General features: G+C 42.0%; 1 long non-coding RNA gene across 5 annotated transcripts in view; it reads left to right on the top strand.

Moving 5' to 3' along the window:
• Window positions 1-4,412: 4,412 nt before the first annotated feature.
• LOC110198310 (uncharacterized) overlaps window positions 4,413-7,705 on the top strand; it is a 48,087-nt gene continuing 44,794 nt past the window's right edge. For 4 of the 5 annotated variants that reach the window (XR_013485977.1, XR_013485980.1, XR_013485976.1 and 1 more), the window contains exons 1-2: window positions 4,413-4,574; window positions 7,226-7,351. This is a non-coding gene — a long non-coding RNA (uncharacterized LOC110198310). The remainder of the gene's footprint in view (window positions 4,575-7,225; window positions 7,352-7,705) is intronic. The other variant, XR_013485978.1, reaches the window with a different exon arrangement.

Here is a 7,705-nt window from a genome sequence, read left to right as displayed (position 1 = left end):
TGAAATTCACTTATTTCCTGCCAGGAATATGACTTCAGGTTTTTCCTTCCTGTCCTTTTCCCCCAGTGCCTAATCCCAATATCTCTGCAGCAATCTAGATCCCTGGACAAACAGGTCCGGGCAGGGAAGAGGAAGTGATGTTAATTGGGGTTGTAGGACAAGTTCTAAACACTCCTTGTGGGTGAGAATGGGTTTCTGAGACTGGAGGCTGGTTTTTTGCTGCCCTTCTGAGTTGTATTTACTCCACCCCTTCAGTCATACCATCAGGCAGTCCATTGGGCTTAACTAGGTTTAAATTTAAAGGGGATACTCTGACAGGATGATCCAGGCGAGAAGGCATCAATGAGAGGGATCTACAGCTGTCTCAATCTTTTATTCTCTTGAGTTCCCACTTATTATCTATTCCAGCTTCCCACTTTCTCCCTCCCTGACTGGTTTGGAAAGGCAGGGGTTACCACCTCAGTTAGCCTCTGGTGGTGGTGGTAGTGGGGCTGCCAACCTGGTTGGTGTGTGGAAAATTCTCTTTTCCTCTTTGTTCAGATGAGGTAAAGTAAGGTGCCACACCACCGTCTTACCTACCCCATCTCCCCTCAAACACTTTGTGGCATACTTAGCCTGCATTCTAGGCAAAGGCATGGAAATGCCTCATCGCTTGTTTCTGGGCATGCATTATGAAGAAACCCTTCTTCCTCCCCCCTCCCCTCCATTTGAGAGGATTCACAATATATTCTGCCTATTTTCTTTTTTTGGCTAGGCAATGGGGTTAAGTGACTTGCCCAGGGTCATGTAGCTAGTAAGTGTCAAGTGTCTGAGGCTAGATTTGAACTCAGGTCCTCCTGACTTCGGGTCAGGAGGTGGTGCTCTATCCACTGTGCCACCTAGCTGCTCCTATTCTGCCTATTTTCAATTCAACGTAAGGAGATTTAAGGAACTACTCCACTCCCTACCACTGATCATGAGTGATGGAAATGGCTTGAAGAAGCATCATCTGATTGAGGAGCCAGAAGGATCGATAATGTAGGAATGGCTGAAAATATGAAAGTTTCTAACAGATGATCTCATTCTCGCTTGAGCTGCTGCATGGAAGATGGGTAGTGGCAAGCTGCATTTCCCACCACTGGGCTGCCATGTACACATGAAAGAATGATGGCTACTTCTTTTGTGTTTATTCTTTTCTTATTTTGGATGAATGAATATCCTAAGATGGGAGCATTAAGGTAACTGGTGACACTGAAAGAGTCATCAAATAAGAGGAGTCCTGGAGCTGTTGGTGGCAGGAACTAAGTCCAGGGAGAGGAGCAGTGCAGAATATGAGTGACCTGCTTGACCCAGCCAGTGTCAATCAAAACACCACATTTTGGAAGGAACCAGTCCAGCTTAAGTAAGAGAGCAGCTTTCTGATTCCTGATGCCTCTCTTTGAAATGAACTTGGTTAGGACTGCAGAGAGAAAAGGACTCCCAGGGTCTGGATTTGTGAGGCATTGCTTAGCCATGAGTGTTTGCTATGTGAGCCTTGTTACCTTTGTATCTTAAGTTAGTTTTTTGCAGGTGTGTGTGTGTGTGTGTGTGTGTGTGAGAGAGAGAGAGAGACAGACAGACAGACAGACAGACAGACAGACAGAGACAGAGAGAGACAGAGAAAAAGTCCCTAGACCCCATGGGGGAGTTCATTGTTCTTTCTCTCAGTAAATACCTTTTTTTCTTTCTTTTTTATTTTCCCACATAATAGTATTTTATTTTTTCCTTTCTTTCTTTTTTTTGGTTAGGCAATGGGGTTAAGTGACTTGCCCAGGGTCACACAGCTGGTAAGTGTTATGTGTCTGAGGTTGGATTTGAACTCAGATCTTCCTGAATCCAGGGCCAGTACTCTATCCACTGCACCACCTACCTGTCCCTATTTTTTCCAATAACATGTAAAGATAGTTTTCAACGTTTGCTTTCATAAGATCTTGAGTTCCAATTTTTTTCTCTCTCCCTCCCCTTTTCTCTCCCCAAGACACCAAGTAATCTGAAATAGGCTATACATGTATATTCATATTAAACATATTTCCACATTAGTCGTATTGTGAAAGAAGAATCAGAACAAAAGGGGAAAACCACGAGAAAGAAAAAGCAAATAAACAAAAGAAAATAGTATGTTTCGATCTGCATTCAGACTCCATAGTTCTTTCTCTGGATGTTAATAGCATTTTCCATCATGAGTCTTTTGGAATTGTCTTAGATTACTGTATTGCTAAGAAGAGCTAAGTCATTAACAGTTGGGCATTGTACATTATTGCTGTTACTTTGTACATTGTTCTCCTAGTTCTGCTCACTTTTCTTTGCATCAGTTCACATAAGTCTTTCTAGGTTTTTCTGAAATCTGCTTGCTCATCATTTCTTATAGCACTATGGTATTCCATCACAGTCATATAGCAGGATTTGTTTAGCTATTCCCCAATGGATGAGTATCCCCTCAATTTCCAATTCTTTGCCACCACAAAAAGAGCTGCTATAAATATTTTTGTACATGTGTGTCCTTTCCCCTTTTTTATGATCTCTTTGTGATACAGACCTAGTAGTGGCATTGCTGGATCCAAGGGGTATACACAGTTTTATAGCCCTTTGGGCATAGTTCCAAATTGCTCTCCAGAATGGTCGGATCAGTTCACAACTCCATCAACAATGCATTAGCGTTCCAATTTTCACACATCTTCTAGTAAATACATTTTTTTTGTAAAAGCAATTGATGTCAATTGATTGATTAAAATCTGGGAGAGCACAGTGGATGGAGGCTCTGGAGCAATAGGTTAGAAACTGCAGTCCCTCAGTATTACTTAATGCTAGAAGCTCGATGGCAAAAGTAGTCAACTGCCCTTTGGGGACCTAGCCTGCCAGTATGAATTAGGGAAACATTCAGAGTGGGATGCTACATTAGGAAACTACAGGATGTAAAACAAAAGGCATAGAAAGGAATATGTTTACAGAGTGCAAATTTCTGATTCTGGCTTTAGTTTAAAACATCTGGGCAAAGATTACAAAGCTGACAGGTCCACAACTTACCTCTCTTGGCCCGAATGAGCCATGTCCTTACCTGCTTTTCTTAGCCCAACAGTGTCTCAGTAAAGATACTACTCTGCTAATGATCTGGTGCTGGGGCTGAGAATGGGACTTAGAGTTAGTGTCATGGTTCCCATTTTTATTAGCTTCCATTCTTATCACAGCCTGGCTTCTTTGTATATTTGATCTGATCTCTCTCAGGATAAGGATTTGTTGGACAGCCTGTCCTAGGCTAGCCCAAATTCTTGGCATTCAAAAACCCCGGTCCTCACGTTGGACTAGGACCAGGCTTTCTTAGACTTCTTTGCAATGCTGCCCCCTGTTGGGAGCAAAGCTAAGGGCAAAAGGTTTCCAGGATACCAGTATCAGAGGATAAGCAAACAGGAGGAAAAGATTGGAGAAAAACCATGTTGGGATACAAGAGATAAGATGATGTCCTGTAAGGTTTGGTTTCCCTGGAAGATCCATAGCAACCAGTTACCAGGACCGTGAAAAGAGAAGAACCCATATCATTTTAAATTAGGTTGCAATTTACTTCTATTGAGTAACTGGGATAGACCAATAAGGGGAATCAGTCTTTCTTGCTAGAACTCAGCATACCTTTAATAGAGATGAGCTTAGAATTCAGAATGGGCACTAGAAGTCTTTGTATTCCCAATAGTGCCGACATACTCAGTAAATGTTTAGTAAATGAATGAATTTCAAAATTAACTTTAGACGTTAGCCTTGCAGGGGTAGCTAGGTGGTGCAGTGGATAGAGCACGGGTTCCTTAGTCAGGAGTCTGAGTTCAAATCTGCCCTCAGACACTTACGAGCTGTATGACCCCAGGCAAGTCACTTAATCCTGATTGCCTCAAAAAAAACTTAGCCTTGCAGACAAATTATATAAATGGGAGACATTAGGAATTATATAGTCCTACACCCTTGTCCTACATCTTAGATGGGGAAACTGTGGCCCAGAAAAGTGAGATTGCTTAATGTAATGTACTATAATGTAGCTGGAGCTCAAACCTTGATTTCCTGACTCCCAGCCTAGATCCATCCACCATTCTGGCTAGGAGTTGGTCTTTTGTGTTGGGCCGCCTTCTTCTCCAGCAAATCACATATTTATGTCTCTTGATCTGCTTGGTGGGGGAGGGGGAGTGAGAAGGAGGGGGAAGAGAAAAGGGGGGAATTAGGGGAAGTGCAGTGATGAGGTATTTTTGCAACCTGTTGGCTCCCCTGGGGTTCCCTCCTCACAGCTGCAGGGTCTGGGGGAGGAGGTGGTTGAGAGAGGGGGAAGATCATTGCCCAGTTTGGACAGCTTTTTTTTTTTTTAAAAGGAGAAGGAGCTATCCTGGGGTGGGGTGGGGGACAAACAAATGAAGCTAGGAGGCAGATGGGTCCAGTGTGAGAGAGAGAGAGGTTGATTGTCAGTGCTGATTGTGGTTGGGCCAGGAGGATGGATTTCACTTGGGGAACTTGTTTGATGGATGGCATGGGATGAGAGAGGAAATTGATCCTCTAGCAGAATCATGCTGATGGATGGGCTTGAGGTAGGGAGTAGTAGGGGTGGGAAGAGGCTGCTGCAAGGGGGCTGCTGGCTGGAATATGTTGTATTGGATTTTAAAAGTCTACTGAGTAGCCTAGAATCAATAGCCAAGGAAGGAAGTGGCTAAGGCAGAGACCAGGCTTGGACAGATGCATATCTATTCTCAGCCTTCCCAGGGAGAAAGGGCCGTTAGGCTATTACAACTGTAATTGATTTGGAGGGGAAAATTAGGGAGTGGTATGGGAGAGAGGGCTAGTGTTCCCCAGGGAAGGAAGAGGGAGAGGGGGGAGAATTGAATCTTGACTGTACTTAGCAGCTTCCATTCCCTGAAACTCATCTCTCATTAGGACTGGTGATTGGTGGTAGTGTGGGGTGGTAGGCATTGGAGGATGCTAAGGCATTGGCAAAAAGTTTAAGAAATGAACTTTGGTAGGATCCAGCTGTTGGTTTCATAGGTGTGGATTAGGGAAGGGGACCCTTAGCTTCAGGAAGAGTAATCGACAGGTAATTTTATATGTTGTATTTAAAAAGGACATGCCCCTGAATTGGAAAATGACAACCTTGTTACTTACTGTCTACCAAATGACAAGGGTCTTCCCTGTAACACGTGCAGTGTTATTTATTACAAAAAAAATATACATACATATCATAGAGAATAGAATTTTCTTCCATCCAAACTGTGTGCATTCAATACTGGTTCCAGATGCATAAGATTAAAATATACTTCTTTCTGTTCTCTTAAGGAATGGTAAACTGTAAGAGCAGAAAGTTCCAGGTGCTGTCCAGCACAGTTGAGACTGTATTAAATGGCAATGGGGAAGATTATTGAGGAATGATTGTTGTGTCAAAATAAAATATATGATAAAATATGCATTTATAAAATGGATACTGTAAAACATCTTTTGTTATACTTCCTTTGCATGTTGTGTCCTATGTGGCAGCCTAGCTTGCCTACCTCCCAGTTCTATCTCTGGCTCTGATTTTAGGGGACCAGCTTGGACCCAAGCAGCTAAGACCAACTCAGATACTTCTTATTTACTTAGCAAATGTTTCAAAAGATCATGAGCTCAGACCAATGTTCAGTTAGGTAGAACAAGGTAAGACATTCAAGTGTGACTGTATCTTCCTGATTTCCCCCATACACAGTCCTAATGGGGCTAGCTTTCTTCCTAAGGTGCTAGGACCAACTGGATATGTATGTTAGAGATTTAAAAGATTTAATTCTGATCAATTCAATGACCAACCAAGTTTGCAGAGGATCCACTTTCTGACAGAGACGGGATGGACTCAGGGTGCAGAAAGTCAAAAAATTTTTTTTTGACATGGCCACTATTTGGATTAGTTTTGCTTGATTATACTTATGTGTTTGAAGGTATTTTCCTCCCTTTCTCTCTTTTTAATTGGGGGGGAGAAGAGATGAGGGAGACATACACACACAGAGACAGAGACAGAGAGGACAGAAAAAGAGAGACAGAGACAGAAGAGAACAGAACAAACTTCCGAAGGAAGCATAAACAGGACAATAACACTGAAAATAACATGTGGGATTTATTATATACTTCAGGAAAAGTAAATATGAAATAGATTCATGGTTTCATGTGCAATCTTATTTTTTAAGATATATGGAAATGTTAGTGCTTAAGTTTTGAATATAAAAATTCTTTTAAAAAAAGAAATGTATTTTGGAGAACAGAATGGAAGCCCCCTCTTTCTTCATTTTCCATTAACCTGGAATCCTAGGAGAAATGGTGAAATAAGTTTTTAATGGACTCTTCATGTCCCTCTCAGTACCCTTCTACCTTCTCCTTTTCAGTACCATGAATAGCTTTTCTCTTCCCCAGTACATGTCCTCTCACTGCTTCCTTCTATCCCACCAACACATATGACCAAGGATGTGCTAGAGCTAGCTCTAACCGCTCCCAGTTGATGGTTAAATTTTCAGTATGATCATTTACAGGGAAATCTGACAAACTGCAATTAGGGTTTGATTTATTGTTTTATTGATTGTCTAGACTTAGGAAAGCAAGAAGAAAATATTAATAATGCAGATTAAACTTAAAAGTATTTCTCAGGTATGTGTTTTTATTTTTCCCTTACCAGAGAGCCAGTTGCTAAACATTTTCTAGCATACCCCCCATACTTAGCATACTTAACATTAACACTGTCTTGCTCAATATTTCATTCTGTTAAGGTCTTGCTCAGGAATGGGCTGATCTAATGGACCAATTCCTGCTAGGTTGTTAATGACTGGTAATTGGTTAATGTGGTATAAATGAGATTGATTAGGGCAGCTCCTGATCAATTTGATGACTTTCCTATTCAGTGTGATGAGGTAATAAAGCATGAAACCTTCAATGAAAGGCACCCTTCATGGAAGTAGACATATGCTCTGGCATCTTACTGAAAGGACACAGGGAAGTTCTCTGATTGGCTCCCAGAGACTGAGGCTTCAGTTATAGTCTGGGCCAATGGGTTCATTTAGAAATAGCTGCCCCTTCCCCTACAAAATCAAGCTGTGAAAGATCTTAGGTCCTTGCATGCTTTCATTTGCTAGGACTATGAGATCAGATTGTTCCAAGGGATGAGAGATGATTTCTTCTCCCCGTGTTTCCTAACCAAAGGGTCTTGCCTTTCCATTTTCTTCTATGAGCACAGGTCAGACTAGAAGTCTCAAGAATGCACTTTCCACGTGCTGGAGAGACTGCAATGGTCAAGGTAATGATGAAGTTCCTGCAGTAACATATGGCAGTTGTAGACATGTGCTTGCATAAGACCTAAAAGGTAAGCTAATGAAGATGGGCTTTCCCATCCTTGGGCTGGGTAATCCCAATTGTAAGTGTTACCAAGAGATCCAGAGTTTCTGATTTTTATCATTCAGGCACTGACCTCCTAGGGTGAAATTTATTTAGCAGCATGCTTCTCGGAAAAGGTAGAAAATTTCTGACAGGATAACTCAAAAGGGTGGAAACCTGCCTTGATGGGTTAAGAGCCCTGGGGTTTGTCAACCCCACTTGTGCCCTGAGTTGTTAAAAAAAAAATTGGAAGTCAGATGTGATGGTGAATTGTTTGCTCAGTAGCCCTCTTCCCCATCTCCCAAAGTGTGTTTACCTTTTGGAGAGTTTAACAGGCTATTTG

Source organism: Phascolarctos cinereus, unplaced genomic scaffold (assembly GCF_003287225.1).
Source record: "Phascolarctos cinereus isolate Bilbo 61053 unplaced genomic scaffold, phaCin_HiC Scaffold_4;HRSCAF=312, whole genome shotgun sequence".
Classification (NCBI taxonomy): Eukaryota; Metazoa; Chordata; class Mammalia; order Diprotodontia; family Phascolarctidae; genus Phascolarctos; species Phascolarctos cinereus.
The sequence above is the reverse complement of the archived record's forward strand: the minus strand, read 5'-3'. Positions and strand labels throughout refer to the sequence as shown.